The 21,263-nt window shown below is 41.9% G+C and overlaps 1 protein-coding gene across 3 annotated transcripts in view; it reads left to right on the forward strand.

The window, feature by feature from the left end:
• ptprn2 (protein tyrosine phosphatase receptor type N2) overlaps window positions 1-21,263 on the forward strand; it is a 133,162-nt gene that overhangs the window by 77,053 nt on the left and 34,846 nt on the right. The gene's annotated exons all lie outside the window — the stretch shown is intronic.

Here is a 21,263-nt window from a genome sequence, read left to right on the forward strand (position 1 = left end):
TATCTCTGATTCACTTTTTTTCCCTCTTCTTCTTCACTGTGACTTTTTGTCCTGTTCTTTGTCTGCCTCTCCTCGCCTCCTTTTCATTCTTTTATTCCCACTCAGTCTGATTCCTGCGCTTAGCCAGCACTGGTACAGGGCTGTGTTTGTCATATTGGGCCTATTTGTAGATAATTAGCTGCAATAATAGCCTCTCTGCATGAGCCAGGGTGAGGGAGGGATGGATGGGAAGAGGGAGGGAGGAAAGGAAAAAATCTGTCTTCCACCTCATGGGGAGAAAATCTGCGCCAGACTGTGTTTGTAGAAATGCATGTTAAGGAAGCGCAGCATTTACTGTACTACAAATAAAGACCTGGCAGAGTATAAACACAGCAAACTCACTCAGAGGGCGTTTTATTAGCAACAGCTCGAACGTGGAAGTGTTGATCTCACCAATTTGTATCCAAGAAGTGGAGAGTTGAGGGTAAGTTGGGCAAAATAGTAGCTTTTGACAGGAGAGCCTGTGGAGTGGGCTCTTCAAATACATTAGTTTAAAAGGTGTTAAACCAAAAGCGTGCTTTCAGTAAATGTGCCGTAAATTGACCGCAGTTATGAGTGAATGCATGCTAGAGGTTGCCGAATGGGTCTCCTGTTGCCTGCTTCTCGGTGGCAAAAATAGAAATACGCTGGGTGAAATGGCTCAGTGGGATCCATAAGAGGTAGAGAGCAGGAAAAATTAAGCACAGCACTGAATGTGGACGTTATTCTCTTCCGTGCAAGCTTGTATAAAACCATCAATGTGGTTGATATCATTAAGTCTTATCACTGACAACTCTCCCCCCTCCTGCGTTTTTATTTAAGAGGTGACAAATGACAAAACAGCTTAGGAAGATGTCCAGATAGAGCGAACGTCAATAGCAGTAGATGCGGACGAGGATAAGCAAATGTCAAAGTGGGGGGAAGGAGACATCAATCAATAGGCCGAGCAATATCTACTCCATTATAGATCGCAGGGAAGTCGGCTTCCTAAGGTGGAAAAAAAACAACCAAAAAATGACTACTTTGTTTGTTTGTTTTTTTATGTGTGTGTGTGTGGAGGCATAAGCACTGTATTTTCAGAGTATCGCTCTTATTAACAGCTGTTTCCCAAGTGGGGAGCCGCACTCCCGAAAGGCAAATGGAGGTCCTCTCACAGCAATTCATGAGACCTGTAAACGTGTGAAAAACTGTGTGGAGGAGGGAAAAGAAGTGAAAAGAAATTCATGCTCAATGTGCAGCTTTAGCAGCAACCGGCTCCACTGTCTGTACTGAAACTATACATATAAACACATACATCCATGCTATTATCAGACGCTTCGACACGACCCTACGCGTGGAAATAAGCCGTAAACCTAAAAGGTAAAACACTCTGTGAGTGTGCGTCCTTCCTCCTGCCTCCTCGTATCTTCTTCCGTGCAGGAGGGGGGGGGGAGTGAGTCAGCCATGCCTCATCCACACTGGAGACAGCGACCAGGCACCAGGCAAAAGGGTTGCTCTTTGCCGGCAGCCATAGACACAGCATGGCTGGTACCAGTGGGGAGCGTGGAGAGGAGATGCGAGGGAATAAAAGGGAGGTTTCTGTGAGGGAGGGGCGTGTTGGTCCAATGTTTTTTGCTTTAGTTGGTCAATATTCTACAATCCTCATACTGTAATCTGAAGCTTGAAAATAGTAGCTTCTAGTTACACTGGTGATCTTTAAATCATACGTAATGCTTGTGAGGTGATAATTAATCTCAAAAGTATTTTGTGAGTTTAAATATTTCTCTGCTCACAATGCCTATATAGACATCTTGATGACCAAAAGCTTGGGTTGCCAAAGAAGATTCATGCTGATGCGAGTGTGCAGAAGCTTTCCTCTAGATCAAAAATGAAATATTAAAAGAAAATCAGTTCAAACAGCTGAGACGACAGAAACTGAGAAAACAGAAATTGTTGCTTCATGTAACAGTGGTTTCAAATTCGGGATTAGTGATGGGAATTTAAAAGGTTATTACAAGACATGGTATGATATTTTAAAATTCCTCAAAAGCTCCCAGCAAATGCTAGGACTGGTCGACAGAATCAAGTATCATACAACTTTTGACCAAATACTTCAAAGTCAGTATTGCCAAAATATTGTACTGATGACTGTTATACAAAATATTAACACAATAAATAAAAATACATAATCATCAGTAATATGGACATGATGACTAAGTTACAAAAATTACATCACTTCGCTGTAATGAAGCCTTAAAAACAGGACAAGCCAACACTTGTTCCATATCACAATGATATCATGCAATAAAATAGGGAACAAGGTAAAGTCGCTTGCCATTTTTACAACACTAGGATTTCAATAGCTATGCTAGGTTTGAGTCCCTGCTGCATTCATAGGAAAAGTGTTGATGATGAGGAAGCTGCTCCGTAGTCTGGTGGTACGTCAGCGGATTCTTCAGTCTCTTCTTCCAGATGGCAGCAGGGTGAACAGACTGTGGCTGGGGTGGGTGTCGTCTTTTAGCCGTCTTTAAGCCTCCGTGCAGACATCTCACTTCACGGATGTCACTGATGCTCTGTAAACGGTACCAGCGATGCTTTGGGCGGTTTTAATCACCTGCTGTAGAGCCTTCTGCTTCAGGGCCATGCTCAAACCATGTCAGTTTTGTGATGTACGTCAGGATGCTTTCTGCTGCTCCTCTGTAAAAGTTTACCAGAGTATCGCTCCAGAATTTGTACCCCATGAGTATCCTGTGGAAGTGGAGCCTTTTTCTGTGCTTTTTTTAAACCAGGGTGGTGAGCAAGATAGATTCTTCCTGTGAGGAAGTTCAATATCCAATTGCAGAGTGTGGTAGCCCAGAGTGTTTAGTTTTCCAATCAGCTTTCTGGGCGAGCTCGTATTGAATGCTGAGCCGAAATCAACAAACATCGTTCTGACGTAGCTGCTTATTCTCCAAGTGTGTGAAGACTGAGTGGACGGCAGTAGATAAGACATCCTCGCAGATATCATTTCGTTTTCACTTTATATTAAGGTCCTTGTTATAAGCATTAGTGGATATGTGATAAGACCCATATAAGTCCTCATTACATGCTTTAATATGATTATATACATTTTTATAATAGCATTAACATGCTTATTGTTAGATACAGGACATTTAATAGCACTTATAACTTGACCTGATACGTCATTGTTCTTGCTTTAGATCCGGTAGCAGTAAAAAGGATAGTTAGCTGATGATAAATGCATTACAAGTATGTTTTAATCAATAACAAATCTTAATGGTTTAACAGTGATATGATAGACAAGTTAGTTAAACTCGATATACAAATGAATAGAAAAAGGTTTATTTTGGGTGCTTGTAAATGTCTTGTAATCTCACATTAACATGTTATTTTGCTATTATTAACATATATATAGTGTTATTATTGTTATTAAGCATTTTATGAGGACTTACTGTATCACCCATAAACTTATAAAACTTATTCCAAGAAGCGTTACCTCTATACAACATTTAAAGAACTGACAGTCGTGTTTTCCCAAATTTCTGTTCTCTTCAATATCTCCAAACATGCCGAGTTATGGATCTCCACATTCTGTGAGATGATCCCCATGTGATTGAGTTGGCGGTTAAATTGAGATTCATCGACATGTTGACAGCGGTCTCATGTTGGGCATAACTCCGGCATACTGCTTATGTGAAGAGGCACTTATTAAGCAGAGTATTCCCTGAGCTGTGTGTCAACTGATTATTCAACCACTAAATGTAAATCATATATGGCAGGCAGGGAGTCTCTGCTCTGTGCATGTGTGTGTGTTGTTTGTGTGGTTGCCTGCACAAATGTACAGTAAACATGTGCAGTATTACTCCCCGTGTGTCTGTGCATAATATTTCTGTAAATAGTACTTATAGGGCTTTACCGTATGTGTGCATTTTACTTGTTTTTGCATGCATCTATATGTCTCTTAGCCACTGCTCCTCCATTTGATTTCCACTCTAGCTACATAATGGAAGTGGAGGCAGGTGAAACGATCCTGTCATGTGTCAATCTGGAGGAGCTGCTGTGAGAATGTGACCGTCTTATGATGGTCCGAAAGCTCACATTATATTTCTAATCAAAGGACCAAGTGCAGAGGCACAGACGCAAAACTCATCTCAGAGAAAGGTCACATGTAATGATGACCCCTCCCGATGGATTTGATGGCTTTCTTTCCAATATCCTGCGCCATAATTAATGCAAGGGCACATCTTCTTCAAAAAGTGGAGGCTTCCTTAAAAAAGATCATGGTGCATTAGGTTTTAAGTATTAATATATATATTACATACATGTACATTTTCCCAGTTTGAACAAATGAATGTCTAAGATCAAGTTCAAATTAGGTCAGCACGCAACATGTTTTCTGCTGAATTTCAACGTGCCAACAGAAAACTACTGTACTGTGAGAAGTATTTATGAACTGCTTACATATTATCTTTCCTATAAGCCATCTACATGTAGAGTTTGTACAAGTTTGTTAAGACCAGGAGCTGTGTTGCTTCTTTCAGTTATGTCTAGCATTTATTTTTATTAGCCAAGCTAGCTGCATGTTTCTGACAATGTCAGTCAGTCTGTTGGTTGGTCGGTCGGTCCTTAATTCCATCCAGACCATGTCGTATCTCAACCTTTACAGGATGGATTGACACAAACTTTGATACAGATATTTATGTTTGTCAGATGATCTTTGCCTCCAGCTGTGGTGATGCATTTTCATCCAGCCACTATGAAGTCAGAATTTTGATCAGTCCAGGTCTTTAGTGACTAAATACCTGCAAAAAATCACATTCCCAACATACTTAACTGTACATTGTGCTAATAAATATATATAAATCATGTATGATACAAACCTATATATCCTTATTACCAAGGATGTATGTATGTAATAATCATATATTAGATTTAGGTAACATATATGGTAGCCTGTAGCAAGTGTAAGGGGTTTACATCCCCATCAGGCATCTTTGGACTCCTGTGCATTATGAATGGATTTCTGCTCGTCAGGACAATACAACACTCGATACAGTACAAATGTGATGTTTGTACTTTATTTTGTTGCTCATTTTAATCTGCTATCTTAATTTGCTCGCTCCAGATCTATAGATGAAGCCAGATACAGGTCTCGAACAAAGTTCATTTTCTCCTCCTTTGTCTACCTGAAAAATAACATTTTATTGTCAGAATGTTCCAACGATATGATGCTTGTAAAATAATATGGATTCAGCATTTACTTCAGTGACTACGGGGTGTAAAATTCAGGACAAGATTCAGAACCTGCTGATGATCTCCTAAAAGTGCGGGCCAGGCTCTTCAGGGCACCATCTTGTTTCTGAACTGTCTCTGATATAATGTTCCTTCTACTGACTGTTCCTTCACTTCATCATCATGTGTCATGTGCAACAAAAAGTACAACAAAATGGAAACTTGAGCAACAAAAACTACATTTGTGCAGCCACCCTTAATGCACTCAGTGGGATCCAATAACTTCTTCTTCGGGGATGCAGATCACTTAAAATTTGCATTTTGTTTTGCTTGAACACTTTTTCACATGAATATTTATTTCCACTCCTTTTTTTTTTGTAATATTATGCACATGGTTATTAGGCGATATCAGTGCATTTTGCTTTCCTTTAATCTAACAAAGCCTGAATATTGTAGCATATACCACTTAACAACAAATACCATGTGCAACCATCAGCGGAGGCAATTCCTCCGAGCGAACGGGACAAATTATTTCAGAGGGGACTTCAAAGGGAAAACTACACTGACCGTCTCCTCCCAGAGAGAAAAGAGACAGACACACAGGCTGAAATAAATAAATAACTGCGATAAGAGTTGTACAAATTGATCTTGTAACGGCATGGGCCTGTGCTTTACTTCAAAACACTGTTTCCCCATGTTGGTTTTTTCAAGCTGTGTTTTTTTTTTAAAGAATCACAAGATGAGAAAAATATATTTTTATGTTAATTTCCAGAACTCTTATTCTCATGTAAGTGTGGATGCAGCTCCTCAGATGAAAATTAGAGTGGCTTGGTTGCACTGCAGGGCGATTCTCTCCCTATCCGTGTGATGTATAGCGCGTCTATGCGTACTGTATGTGTGTATTTGTATCAGCCAATCAATTCCACATTTGCCCTCAATTGCCTTATTTTTTCTCCACGTTGACAACTCGTCCAATCTCCTTCAGACGCTGTAATAAACCCAAACAATGAAAAAAAAAACTGCCGCCCATAAAAATTTCAGCAGTGCAGGAAGGCCAGTCTGGCTCTTTTAAAAGTGGCTAAAATGCCATTACTGTGGCAGATCTGGATGTGAAATGTCATATTGGAGCAGCCCCACTGTGCCTGCAGCCCTGAGTAACACTGCCTCTGTGGAGACTCCAGCTGCCTCCCACTGATGAAAGACCGTCCAGCAGCTCCGTTTCTCAGCAACCTTTTACCATCACCTGACCTTTGGACTGCAGAAATGCCTTTGATACCATGCCATGCAGTTTGGTATTTGCCTCTCTCTATACCATGACGTGCGCTTTCCCCCGGGTAAGGGTGGACTTGTCTGTTTTTAATGAGTGTCAGAATGTAAAGTGTTTACTCTCCTACCTTTTGCTTCTTTTATGTTCCGCTGCCTTTGTTAAAGAGAGGCACGGTTACTGTGTAGAGTTGACAGTGGTATTTTTACTCGGCTCGTTGAAGGGCAATTCCTCCACCTTTTTGCAAGGATTTAAATAAGATACTTTTTTTTTCTCCTGGTGTATTCATCTCTTCCTGGAAATAAAACCTCAAGGCCAAGGTGGCCTTGGGGTGTTATGGAGATTTAGATAAAAATTAAAGCAAAATCCACAGATGAAAACTCTTACAGTGCTATAAATCAAAGTACTGTGATGATCAGTGCTTTACTCCATTCCTCACAATAACTCAGGTTAGTGGACTAGTCCGGTGGTTCAAGCTCTGTAGAATGTCATGTTAGCCAGTATTTCTTTCTATATAGTGTTGAGCTGCCCCTAACAATTATTTTCATTTAATTTAATCATTATTTTTTTTGCAATTAATTGAGCATTTCCCAGTGGTGTTACTGATGGTGCTGCTGTCACAAATACATGGCTACCACTAGCATCTTGGTTCCTATCCAAATATAGAAAAACAACCATAAGAATCCCAATTAGACCCAGAAGTCCTGATCTGGGTACAATGAAAAGGCAGAGTAACACATCCAGTTATATTAATAAGTAGGCAGGTTTTGTGGACAGAATGTCTGTTTGAACCATCACAAGCCTCGGTGGTGAGAGGAAACATATCAGTTTTATAGGACTCTCCCTCTTCATGTTCTCTGCCTCCTCCATCAGTGAGGTTGTCTTTCTTTGGCAGTGTAGACTTCCCACAGTTATTCCAGTTGTTCCCAACTGTTACCTGGACATAGCAAGCTGGTAAAACAATGGCTCTTCCTGTTTCCTTTACGCACTTCCTTTGTGGGATAATCTGACTTTCATTTTTCTGGGAAACATTTAGCCTGGCTGCAGACTGAATAGCGTATTGACAGCAAGGTTTATAGGGAGCCAATCTTTACGTGAACGGTGCCTTTACACTGTGAAATCAGTATTTACTTCAGAATGATAAGTTTAAATACACATTTTATGTTGTTTTGTCTTCAAAATATTGCAAAAAATGTCTGTTTTAATTCCCTAAACTTCAGGACAAAAACTCTTGCAAAGTGTGCACCTCTTTTGCAATCAAGAAAGGAGTTTGATAACAATGTTTCGGTACGAAGACCTTCTGAATGACCTGATGAAGGTCTTTGTACCAAAACGCTATTCAAATTAATTCTTGATTACAAGTGAGGTGAAGAGTATTGGAGAGCTTTTTGTCCTGATTGTGTCTGACCTTGGTCTGCGCACCTGTCGATCAACAGGTGTGCAAAAGATTTACTAAGTGTAAAAATTCCCCTGAACCTCAAAATGGAGAATCTGAATAGCTTGTTCAACTCGTACAACATTTCCAAAGTGAAAGATATTCAGCTTACTGAATGACAAAAAACAAGAATGAAATCCTCACAATAAAGAGGCCGGAACCAGAGGATTTGAGGCTTTTTTGCTTGATTAATAAATTATCAAAATATAAGCAAACTAATTGGTAAACCTGTTTCTTGCATGTGGAACAAGTTGCTCATTAACCAAAAACTGAAGACTAAATTGTACAAATGAGGACCTCAAATAAAAGCGGATAAGCTAGTTTATATGTGTTACTGTTGTTATGTAATTAGTAAGGATGTTTTGGCATTCCCCTTTGATGTTTTTATTACAAAGTTTTAAGGAACTGCCACTGAATTCAGAAAGAGCAAATTAAAAAGGTAAGTATTTAAAAGCAGGCAGAAACAGGACCAGAGTTCCGCTGCACAGAGAGGTTTATCGACTAGCTGTTGTTTTACACAATTGCTCTCATTAGTCTGCTTAAGGAATTAGTTGTGTTGAGTTTTTGACTGCATATTGCAATTATTGTAATTTGTTACCGGGATGCTCTCCATTAACCTTACGAAGCAATAAGTCAGAATAGTGAATTAACAGACCTTTAGTGACTCTATATGTAGTCGGTGTACGTCGAGACAGCAGCACTTTCAGTAAAAGCATAGCAGCAGCAAGAGATGAGAGATTTTTTTTTTCTTTTTTCTTTTCCAGCTGGAGTTTTGATCTGTTCTCAACCCGAAACATGTCCTGTTCTGCAGCTGCTTTGCATTTTGGACAGTTGAGGCTACTGTCAGTGGGGGAATTTTAAATTCTGCCTCTTCTACAGTGGATTTCTCCCTTCAAGTTTGTTAAATGTCAGTAGAAAATGGTGAGTCTGGAGAGAGAGAAGCCCTTGAGGTTTGACTCTGACATGCTGACACCAAAACTTGATATGTACTGTTGATGGTTTGAGGAAAAAAAAAGATGTTTTTTTTGTTTTATTCTTAGTAGCTGAGATTTAATAAGAAAACAGTTAAAGAGTAACAACAGTTATTAACCCTGACATTTATTTCTGTGGTTTAAGCTTGTCTAATATATACACATACACAGTATTTGATTGGAACGACATGAAAAGTATTAACTAACTTTTCTCTCAGATTAAAACTGCACATACGGCTCTGGGTCGGTTCAAAATGACTGATTTAGCTCAGACATTTTGATTATTCAACAGTTCAACTGTTGGATACTTCCATGACTCGCAGCAGACTTAATAACTCCAACGACATCCTTGTGGGTGCAGGTTGACCTGCTTGGCATATTTTAAGAGGAAATAATGACACTCTCGACTGCAGCCAGAGACTGACTGGACGCCCCGCTGCTTTCCCTCCGTCCTCGCCACAGTAAATTCCCCTATGTGGTGATCACTGAACTCAGCTGCCCTCGGTGTAGGACAGCTCATGATTTCTATGCTGCTTTTTAAATTCGTATAGCACCTGGTAGGCTGTGACTAGAGCCGACTGCAGCCTCAGATATAATTCTAATGATGGGATGATGAAAAGTAAAGCCTATGGAGAGTTTTATTATATATCAGTGAGGTCCCTAACATGGACCTCGATTCAGTTGTTGAACCGCTTGTCTTGAAAATTGATTATTTGGTTTATTCCTAATTTACATTTTTAGTAGTTTTTACCAGTGATGCTGAACTGTCTAGACAAACTCATACAGCACATATCCACAATATGTACTCTACTGTTGAACTTACATGTGTGTGAATAAACAGTAGTATATACATTTTTTTTTTCATCTGCGGCTAAAAAGGCATTCTCCCCATTATAAAAGAGACATCTGTAAAACACCAAGAACTGCCAACAAGGTCGATTCTGACTCTTTCTATTATAAGGTCTTGATCCATGGAGGGTTTGTATTTATGAAAGTTCACCATGCTGAGAAGATGTTTTGGGGTTGGTGGTGTACATACTGCCTCAGATCTAATAAGCAGCAGGACAGAGCTGCCAGTGTTAAGTGAACAGTTAAATGATGGCTCATTTGACAGTACACTTGCTTTGCCCACAGATGATAAACGCCATTAATCTGCCTCATTTTTAGAGCATAATGTCTCTTCTCTACAGGTACAGCATTGTCCTGTACATTAATTGTTTGAACAAAACCTCTGGCTGTTTGTAATTTGTCGACTGGTGTCTGGCACCGGCATCAGTGGGGTTGAGGAGGCTGGATGCCTGGGGGAGGCTTAGGGTAGGAGGCGCGGGAGAGGGACCTGCGGTGTCCACAGCTGGATACCATGGCAGAGGTTTTAAATGTCAGTGTTGAAGGGGGATGTGGATGCCATTTGGCCTGACATGCTGCATGCCAAGGGACTGGCAGCGGGATCCAGGGGCAGGGTGCTCCCGGTCCCGGCCACAGAGCTCTCACCTTCTGCCATTTATCATGCGGTTACTTGCCTAGCGCATCTGGCACCTTAGCATCGACAGCAGCAGGAAAAGCCGTTGCTGCAGGCTAAGCAGTGGCCCATGGTAATCTTTTTAACATCACAACAAAATAAGGGAAGTAGAACTCGTATAAAAGATCCAGAACATTGTGAGCTTTAGTTGTTGAAAAATGCATTTATATTTGGAGGACGGTTTTAGCTGTTCACAGTTGAGATGGAGCGTACAGCAGTAATCCTAGCACTTTAAATCTTTGTCGACGGCTGTGATATTCAATAAAAACTGCACTTTTCAGAATACACTGTCGTCAGATATTCATCCCGATGCATAAATTAGTCATGGCTGTCTTTTTAGCAAACACGACGATTTGAGTTTGTGGTTGACGGGAGGCAGTGGATTAATTATTGCTCAGTGAGTGCACAATATGGAAACCACTTTGCTCTGAGTAAATTAAATGTAATCAACTGTCATATCATCTTTTATTGACTTTAATTGACTGTAATTGTGAATCCTGCTGTAACTGCTAGTTACTTTCTGCATGGCAAGGTCAACTAAATTGCTTGATGAGCTGTTATGGCCTTTATATATGATGACCTTGACTTGGGAGGGAGGGTCTATGAATATCTTCCATCTGTGGTGTTAAAGCATGAAATCAGGCTCAACCAATCTGCCTGTCAGTGGTGAGTTAACTGCTGTATTTAGACATGTGAATAAGTATCTAGATGACAAATATTTTATACATATCACCTTCAAAATCAACACATAGCTATAAGATAAGAAATTACACATGATTTATTATGTATTGATCTGAATCTTTAACGTTTTGTGAGCCAAGAAAATCTGCCTTATTCTCAGCTGTCAGCTTACATTTTTAGGTTTTAAAATGGTTTATTTAACTTAAAAAAGTAGGATCATTTTATCTTTAACCCTACAGTTGTGCTGAAAAATTAAAAATGGAGATGCATGGTTTTCTCTGGAGCAACAATATATTGAATTTAAATCAAAACTGCGGCAGAAACTTGAAGCAATTCAAACTTTTCCCTTCACCTGGATGTGCACCTGCTCTTTAATTAGGTCTAATAACCGTTAATCTGACAGCATTTCAATAACTGAGACTAATTAGGTCCTTTAGCCGTGAACTGAAGACATTTCTTCAATGTGTTTGCAGTAATATATGTTGTCTTTCATCCTAATATGTGATGCAATCGTTGCAAACGTGGCAAATGTATGAAGGTGAAAAAAGCAGTGGCAGAGATCAGACGCTGATAGTGTGCTGTGAACTGGAGAAGCGTCCTGCTGTGATTAGATTTTTGCTTTACATATCACAGTCGTGTCCATGTGTACATGGTTGCCAACATGTCCATTGACATTCAAAAACATGCTCATCGTGTTGGGTGTTAGCGGCAAAACGCTCAGATGCAGCTAACACCCACACTCATTCTCCACACCAGGCCCAAATCATACATATTTTTTACGCCCAGACAGACTTGAAAACCAGCGCGTGGTTCCATCTATGCAGCTTTAAAGCATACCCAACAACAGCATGGCAAATAATGATGCAGTCAGTGACAAATGATGTCTGGAAGTCTCATCCAAACTCTCCGTATTCATGTACACTTTATCTCGAACATGAACAAATGAATCGACAAACTAAACTTCTCCCACACTGTGTAATTTTGAGGAAAATAAAATGTGTCATCTTTCAAAGCTTCATCAACATCAAGACCTAATAGAAGGAATTACATTTCATTGTCGGAAACAACAAAAGGCGAAAGGATCTTGGAAATCCAGGTCTATGAACACATGCAATCAGATGTCAGTCATTATTCGTTACATTATTCATTTTGAAGAGGGAGGGAAGAAAAGACATCCTCACGACTTCACAAAAAAGCCATACAGTGTAATTATGTTTGTGGGTGAAAATAGGCTCGATTGATTATATGCATTTACAATAATGAGCTTTCAGTGTATTATTATGTTACAGAGCCATCAAAATCCTGACATAAAGCATAATTAATTTTGCTTTCAGAATTTCAGATCAGCCATACTTTGTATTGTAGTCAGAGGTTGTGGCATGAAGCGATTGGGAGATGTGCGCGGCTGATACCGTACTACAGCTGTGGCAGCGCTCTCATTAGGGATTCACAGGGGTTTCTTTTCGTCGAGCGGCGCTGCTTGGTTTGGCTCGGGGGCAGACTACTCTTATAAATCTGCTGGAGCTGTGAGACAGACGGACCGACAGCGAGACACTGTGGCGCTGGGCAGGCGGGAGTGTCAGCTCCGTTCGTGCAGCGGATTGTTTTGCAGCGCCAGGCCCCTGACTCTCTCCCCCAGCTGATTGGTGTGGCTTCATTAGCATGGGCTGCGGCTCCTCCGATTTGCAGTAATTAAAGAGAGAAATCAGAGCGCTTGCCTCCAGTCCAGACACAGCCAGTGCCTGTCAAGTGAGATCGCTGTGGAACAGAGCTAGCGTTCCTGGCCGCCTGCCACTCCACCCCCCCCTCCCCGTCCTCATCCCTATAGTAAGAGTCTGGAGGAGAGGTATTGGGTGTTGGCGCCTGTGCCAAGTTACCCCCTAAGTTACCCCCGGGGTTACACAGGCACACACGCTTCTCCCCGTGGGCGCACGCTGGGCCAGCGTTGTCATGGTGATAACAGGGGAAAATGTTTAATGAAGACACTGATGGGAATTTATGAGGCTGTGACTGTGTGCATTTACAGGGATACGACCCTTAGCCTATCACGCGCTGCCTCCTGTGGTTGTACATCTATATCTTCACTTACAAAAGCTGTGGCTGATCATCGGGGCGTATGCTCGGGCAGGCAGCCCCAATATGCTACAAGTCCAGCAACACCCAGGTACAGTTGGAGACACGTGGCGTAGGTTGTCCAGTAAAAGTTAGTTTAGTGTGATCACAAATATAGAATGTTTTCATTTAGTCTAAACGGAAGAATCACGATCTACCAACCCTTTGAGAGACATTCGTATGGGGGTATTAAAATACAAATTGAGTTAGGGTGGCGGTATAGTCCACAAAATCAAATTTGGTGTTTTCATACGAGCAAACGTGGCGGAAATTTGGCCATAAAAAAACCGTTGATTGCCACACGTTGATCGCACCCATCAATACACCCTCTAGCGTAACTGACCAGTGGAGCCATTTGATCCGGTTTTCCATACACAAACAGGTCGGGGGTCTCATTGAGAAGTTGCTGCCGTTCGCTGGAGAAGCCACATCCAACAGCAGTTCAACAGCTCTTGACAACACATAAAATTTGATCCACTTTGATCCACAACTGGAGACCTTATCATCTGGAGTGTGGAGTCCTTTGGAGGGCACCATATCAGACACAATATGTAGGACCACAGATGTATTCCTTTTCATCGAGTCTGATGTAGTCAGAGTCCAAGTAGCTCTTGATAGGTAGAAGTTATAATTACCTCCTGCAAAGATTTAATTTTTCTGGCCATGTCCGTTTGTTGCTTGGTTAGTTGGTCAGCAGGATTACACAGAAACTGCTGAAGAGATTTCCACAAAACTGGGTAGAGAATGGGGCTCGGCCAAGACCAGACCCTGTTAACTTTTAGTTTGAATACGGATAAAGAGACAGATCCAGGAATCTTTCTCACTTTGTCACATTGCGAGATACGGCATGGATCTTGATGAAAATAATAATAAGTGTATTATGGTGGCTGGTATCTATGAGTGAGCACAGTTTGATGCAGATCCATCAACGATTCTAGTTTGTAGCTGTAAGTCAGCAGGAATCAAAGGTACACTTATTCAAGGATCAGCCCGAGACATTACTGGTCATTATGTTCATTGATTAGGTTATCATGTTTCCTCAAACTCTTGCCATGACTTGGCAAAGACACATGACAAACTCCATATAATTTGAAGTTTTTCATGACCTGAATGCCATGAACAAAGTTAACGGGAAGAATTTGCAATGGGCAGTAAACAACGATGGTGTCCAAAGTATCTTGAAGCATCTTGTAGATGTTGACAAACTGGGCAAGAGATGACAAGAGAGCTTGAACGTGGGTTCAATTAACTATTAACATGCTACCTGTGATAAAATGACAAAATGTTCTTGTCAAATTGTCATTGTCATGTCTCTTGAACCAAGTTATTATCAGCCAGTCTAATCCGAGTATTACTATCAGTTAAGGTAGCACAGTGAGGGTGCACTGGAAGAAGCACTCATCCAGCACAATAAAAGCCCTGAGTTCAATTCCCAGCGGCAGCACTTCTACATTTCCCAGAGATCGTGGTGAAACTCTTTGGACAATCGAGTTCAACACCACTGAGACCTACTATGTTTCAGAGGCTTTGAGATGGTATGTGGACCCAGGTGTGGAGAGGACACATCCTATGAAGTTATTCTGTGCTTCCTCTGAACACTTCTTTGTCCCTTTACTGTCAGTCTCAGTATCAGAGTCTCCCAGCCCACTAAGTCTCTTGTGACTGGGGTTTCAATTATGAATGCTACCTTTGACTACCTCTGTTATTCTGCAGCGGCCCACATATCCCTGCCTGCCACCATTCATGTGTGACTTGATGTATTGTCTCACTGTTTTCCCCCCTTTCAAAATTAATTGCAGTTTTATCTCTCCCCAAGATAAAAAAAAAAAGCCTGGCGAGAACATAATAGTCTAAAAGTAGTGTGGATTCTATTCTAACAAAACAATTAAAACCTGTGTGTTTTCTCTGCTGTTTTTTGAATGTGGAAGTGTTGGATGAGATTTTTTTTTTTTGTGGCATTTCTTCTTTTATCTTTTCACTCAATAGAATGAAGCATTACCTTCAATTACCTCTCGTGATTGGTTTGCATTTTTAGCAAACTCAGATCACATTCTGGACCAGACCATTTTATTTGTTGTCTAATGAATTTTTCACCCCCAGGATCGTAATATCCCTAATCAGAAACTAATTACATCTGGAAAAATAATTCTTGTCATTGTGATTAATTCATATCTGAGTGTAATTTGCTGTCCCGGATCACAGTGCAAACATCTTCATTGATACTGAATTGGTTTTATTTTAATTTTCAGGTGTGAGCACCTTTGCTAACTTAGTTTAATTAATTTCGGCTGGAGTGTTATTCTCATCAGCCATGTTACTATTGTCAACACAGCTGCAGGTAGAAAGGATCATTGCTGCTGACTAAAACCAGCTGAGAATTATGGCTGCACCTTCAACAAATTAAGTCAAAAAGGTCAAGTAAATCAACTTTGGTGTTGATTTTCGTGACAGCCTTGTCTTGTCTGGAATTAACTAATCTCTCTTTTAAAATCTTGACCAAATTTTGAAACTGATATTGTGACAATATTGTAGGAATAATGATTGGTTGGCTTACTTTCACCAAATATCAACACAGTTAGAATTTTGATCAACAATCATCAAGCACTGTGGATATAGTAACAATGTGGGTAAAGATAAGTATTAGAACCAATACAGCAGTTTAAATGTTGTAATGCAGCCTTTAAACCCAGGGAAGACACACTTATGGCATATTGCGATATAACAATATATTAGATATAGGCGGCTGTGGCTCAGGGGTAGAGCCAGCCTCTTGTTATCGGAAGGTTGCTAGTTCCATCCCCTGGTCTGCACGTCGAAGTGTCCTTGAGCAAGATACCAAACCCCAAACTGCAGCATGGCAGCCACCACCATCAGTGAATGGATGTCTGTATGAATTATTGTAAGTCGCTTTGGACAAAAGCATCTGCTAAATGTCCTAGAATGTAAAATGTAAATGACCTATAGTCTCATATCGTAACAGTGATATGATATTGATGTATTGCCCAACCCTGCACCTTCTGATACAGATAAGTCCACCATTTTGATCTGTATATGACAGATAATCAGTAAAACCGCAGAATGCACAACATGTAAAGTGATTAAAATGAGCACTAAATGTGTGTCACTTTGTTGTCCTCCTCATAGATTACAACACTTTCTCTCATTTCACAGATGTGGTGTGACTTTCTACTCCAGGCGATGACGCCACAACACTGTTTCTTTTTGAAGTGCACATTGTTGTGCCGTGTGTGTGTGTGTGTGGGTTTGCCTCTCTGCTTTAAATATAGTCAAGATGACAGGCATAGCATTTACCTTGATGTTTACTGCTTTGAACTGCTTGGCATGGGCAATGCCTGGGCAGGGATTCACATGAGAAAGAGGTCTATTTGAACAAGCTCATCTGGGGAAAATACCAGAATGACATGGCTGACACACACAGGGGCTTTTTGAATGGTTCCTCTCTAAACAAGTGATGAGCATGAGACGCAGCAATTCAAATGTTTCAAGTAAAACCCAGAAATGGGACCTTTTTGTGTCTTTGAACATCATCCATTAGGAAACACGGTGTAGCTCTCGCTCCCTCTCAACACACACTCACCAAGACACAATGCATTTAAGACACCTCCCTGTCAAGCTTCTGCACCTGTGATCCTGAAAAGGGAGTTTAGATGGGAGAGCAAAGTGTCACCTTTTCTGTTTGATCTCAATATAAGTGCAAAATCAAACTGCAGTGTACCAACTAGCAATACAACAACATGTAATCACTGTACCGTGAATACAAATAGACAGACCCTCTAACCAATCGTTGCCTTCTGCCTGTGTGAGAGCTCTGTTTCATTAGAAATGTTGAAATCGTGGAAATGGGACATTTAAAGCGAAAAGAGTAAAACCCCAGATTAGTCTAGATCTTTTACTCTCACACACATCTTGTAATATCATAACAATAACAGCTGGTGGATCTGATCTGATTGAAAAAAAGAAATCTCCCCAGAACACCCAAATGTGTTTTGTTTTGCATACATTTCTCTCTGCATTACAGTTCAGAGCTAATCCTCCAACACCTTCCCAAATGGAGCTGCAGCAACAGTCTTGCTCAGATATTATTATGAATAATTTATTACACCCTGTTTCAAAGAGCCGAGCAGAAATCCCAACTATTTTTGGTGTTAACGGTATCACGCGCTAGTTCAGCCTGCAGGTACACGTTGCAGCTGCTGGTTTTGTTGTGGCGTGCAGCGGTGGAAATGGCATTAGCCTCTCGCTGATGTCATTATAGTGCGATTGGTATGTGGACCACCGGCTCAGTGTGCTACCGGGCTGGTGTTCTCTCCTGTTTTCACAAATATATCACAATCTCTGTCTTCTCCGAGTCCAGGCTAAGGTGTCCTTGGAGGTTTACAGATGCATGTGCAGTACGTGCACATGCATTTTGGATGTGTATTTTGCACCTGCGCGTGTATATTCAGATTGCACATGCAGGGACAAGGCATGTAAATATGTTCAAAATTGTGCAGCCCGCAGGTGCAAACAAACATCTGAGCGAGTTATTGTCTCTTCATCCCTTTTTCTAGACTCGTATGTACGAGCAACACTGGCTGCTTCTGCTCTGCCATCTCAGGTAGTGCACTTGATCATGACATTTGTTTAACATTCCTCATCCCACTCTCTCTCAGCGACGCGCCGAAGTGCCGCATACCTCTTTCTCCCGTTGTTTAAACACGCCGCGTTTCCATCTTTTTTTATTAGAAATGTGAAGTGTGTCATGGAGGCAAACACCGGAGCAGCTCAGGAGAGGAGGACAGATAAGCCTTTGCAGGACTCACGGCGACTGTTCGAACATGTGTTACCCCGAGGAAGTACTTACCGGAGGCGGGCGTGACAGCATCCATGTGTATTTTTATATATATATATATATATATAAGATATATGTATGTATGTATGTATGTATGTATTTTGCCGGTGACCATAATAGAGACTTCTTCCTGTCTTTGACTGCTTGTAGGGTTTTTTTGTGTGTGTGAGAGCGAATCGATGCACGTCAAACCTCCCTGGTGTGATAACCATTAGCACCGGCCTCGCTGGAAGATGTGACATGAGTTGTGAAATCGCACCGTGTAGTGGGGTAGTAGTGGTGGCTGAGACGTGTGAAGAAGATGTGTCCATTTACGCAGAGTTCAAGTGACGGAAAACAACAGGTGCCAAAGTCAGGTTTTCCTTTCAAAGAGCAGGTGAAGATCTGCTCGCTGGTAGACATTTTCTTTTTCTCTTCCCATCCTCCGCGGTGTCAGGGGGGAATGCTCTCGTTTGGATGAGTGTGGATTTAGATATGGCTGACAGGTGGGTGACCGGGGTATCTCATAGGAAAAAAGAGTGAACAAGGCTCTCTCTTCCAGTTCGCCAGACAACAGGATAGATATGATCGTACGGTTGACTTAATGTAGGGACTGATTTTCTGGGGATTAACTTCCGGGGGCCACTATTTCTTTCTTTCTTTCCAGTAATAAAAACCACTCACTGGCAGTCATGATAAAAGTCTCCCACCATGCATTACCCCTGCATCCGTCTTGCTTTTTCGTGCAACAGCGAGCACTGCAGCCGATTTCCCCTTCTTGTATTCAAACTGAACGCCGCGAGATAAAAATTTGCCTCTCAGACGACGGGTGGTCGGACCATTTTCGTGCCCTCTAGCAGGCGAGGAAACCGAATTCGGATTCTGAATAATTCCTGATAAATTAGGATGCCTGTGTGTGTGGAGAGCATGACGTGAAAAGTGTCACTCTACGGCGTGCGAGGATGGAACAAATCTTTGCTCCTCTTAAAATAAAACAAAAAACAGAATAGAATAACAAAGTGTGTGGATAATTTCAGTTTTGCAGCTGCATCACACACAAGGTCTGGCGTTTTAGGAGTTTCTGGGATGCTTTAAAAAAAAAATGTTGAGTCAGTTTGAGTGTGTTCTGCTTCAGATTCTGTCCCCACGGGCCGCCTGGTTGGCTCTGCTTTTTTTTTTTTTTTTTTTTTTTGAAGGTGGGGTGGCGTCCGATGCGGACCCGGGCTGGACAGCGAGCTCGTTTTTGTTCTCCCCTTCACATTGCCAACTCCAGCTGTCACACAGAGGGACAATAGAGAAGAGGAGGGGGTGCTCTCTGAATGGAAAAAATAAACTGGAGAGCCCCCCCACAACACCCTCCCTACCCCTCCCCATCACACAGCTACCTCGCCTCCCCCCCACCTCCCTTCCCCAAGACTCGTCATCTGCATTTGACAGGACCCCCGTTCTCCTCTCTTCACCGCCCCTTTTCTTTTTCTTTCTCCTTTTCTCTCCCCGTGCTCTCCATAATCCCCCTTTCTCTCTCTCTCTCCCTGCTAAGTGCAGCTGTTGCTCTCCATTGGATCATTTTTTTTTTTCAGGCTGATTGCTAATTAGGATAGCTTTTTTTTTTTTTTTTCGGTGGAGTTTTATCTTTAAAACTTGTTAAACTTGCAATTTTCCTCCATTTTTTTTTCTTTTTTTTTTTTCTCTCTCTCCTCTTTATTCCAGCAACATCCTGGAGGGAAGCAGAGAAAAGACTTTGGCCAATTATACACAATTTACTTTAGGCAGAGCATTTTTCCAGACTTGCACCCAGTGTCCCATGCAGCATTCATATAGTTTACAACTACTGTACTGTGCGGTAGCCTCTTATTATAGCGCTCACTTCAGCTTTGAATGCCAAAAAAGCCTACTTTGAAGAATAGACTGCCCCATCTCCCTTATTCTGCTCACATAACTGAATCCCTGGGAGAGGGAGCGGAGGAAAAGGAGAGCCTGAGAAAACAGCAATTCACACACCGAACACAGAGACCCCTAGTAGCTCAACAAATGAGTGTCTAGCCCTGTGTCCATTCATATCGCCCCTCGGTCCGCAAGCCTATTAGCCAGGCATCGCTCCTTGAACATTCACTGTCGACAACATGTGGAGGCATCGCTATAGCAACCGGTGGATATGACATGTGCAATGGACGGGGACTCCTGAGCTGCTGAATATAAGGAGGGGCTCAGCCTTAACTAAATGATCGCAAAAAACCCAGCCCCGCCACCTCCCCATCTCTTTTCATTGGCACGGAGACGCTGAAAGGACTCACTAGTGGGGCTTCTGCACATTCTTCCGAGGCTCGGAAAATCAGGCGGGCATATCCCACATTCTTCTCTCCCCTTTTCTTATTCTCTCCGACTCTCCGTTTTTTTTTCTTCTCCCTCTCTCCCCCCTTCGTCTTCTTCTTTTTCTTCATCTCCGTGTTGAAGCCGCGTTCCTTTTGTTGGCGCTCGGGGGGAAAACGCATGGGACCCGCGCAAAGGGGAACTTTTTGGGAGAAGCGGACTGAGTGGGCGGCCGGGACGCACCGACAAGACGCTTCTTGGAGCTGCGGCGAGCGTCAGTGGTTAAACCATGCTCTCTGGAATACAAGCCACAGCAGCAGCAGCAGCAGCAGCGTCCATTTACTGCGAAATGTGCGCTCAGCCCCGCGACATGGATTTAGGTAATTATCTCCTGGCTTTAAACGTGTCTCTCTCCTGTTTTTTTTTTTTTTTTCTGTGCAAGTTCTAATGCGTCAAATGCGTAAAAATGCGCCGGGGAGGAAAGGGACCGGCTCAGAAAACTTCTAACACCTACTGCTCGTCGCAAAGCTGGTTTTTGCCCTCCGACGTGAATGAAAGTGATTTTTAGCGTGTTGCAGGATATTTTAGGGAACTCATGGTTTCATTTGGTTTCATCCCCTCTCCTGCGATAGCCTGACGGAGATCGAGTCTCCAAAAAGGCGTGTGGGATAAAAATCGGGGGGAAAAATTACGCATGCAAACATTTAGTCAATCTCATCGACATGTTCGGGTTAAAACTGCACTCTGAGGCCGGTGGTTTGCTGTGAGCACATCTGGCTGCGGGGGACAAAGTTTGAGTGCAGGTGCAGCAGCTCCAACTCACACAACCCCGAAAAACAACTGAAAGCTGCTAAATCCGCTCTGTGTCTGCATTCATTATTCTCTTTCATCATGTGTTGAGCTAAAAAAAA

The sequence above is a fragment of the Acanthopagrus latus genome, chromosome 19 (assembly GCF_904848185.1).
Source record: "Acanthopagrus latus isolate v.2019 chromosome 19, fAcaLat1.1, whole genome shotgun sequence".
Lineage (NCBI taxonomy): Eukaryota > Metazoa > Chordata > Actinopteri > Spariformes > Sparidae > Acanthopagrus > Acanthopagrus latus.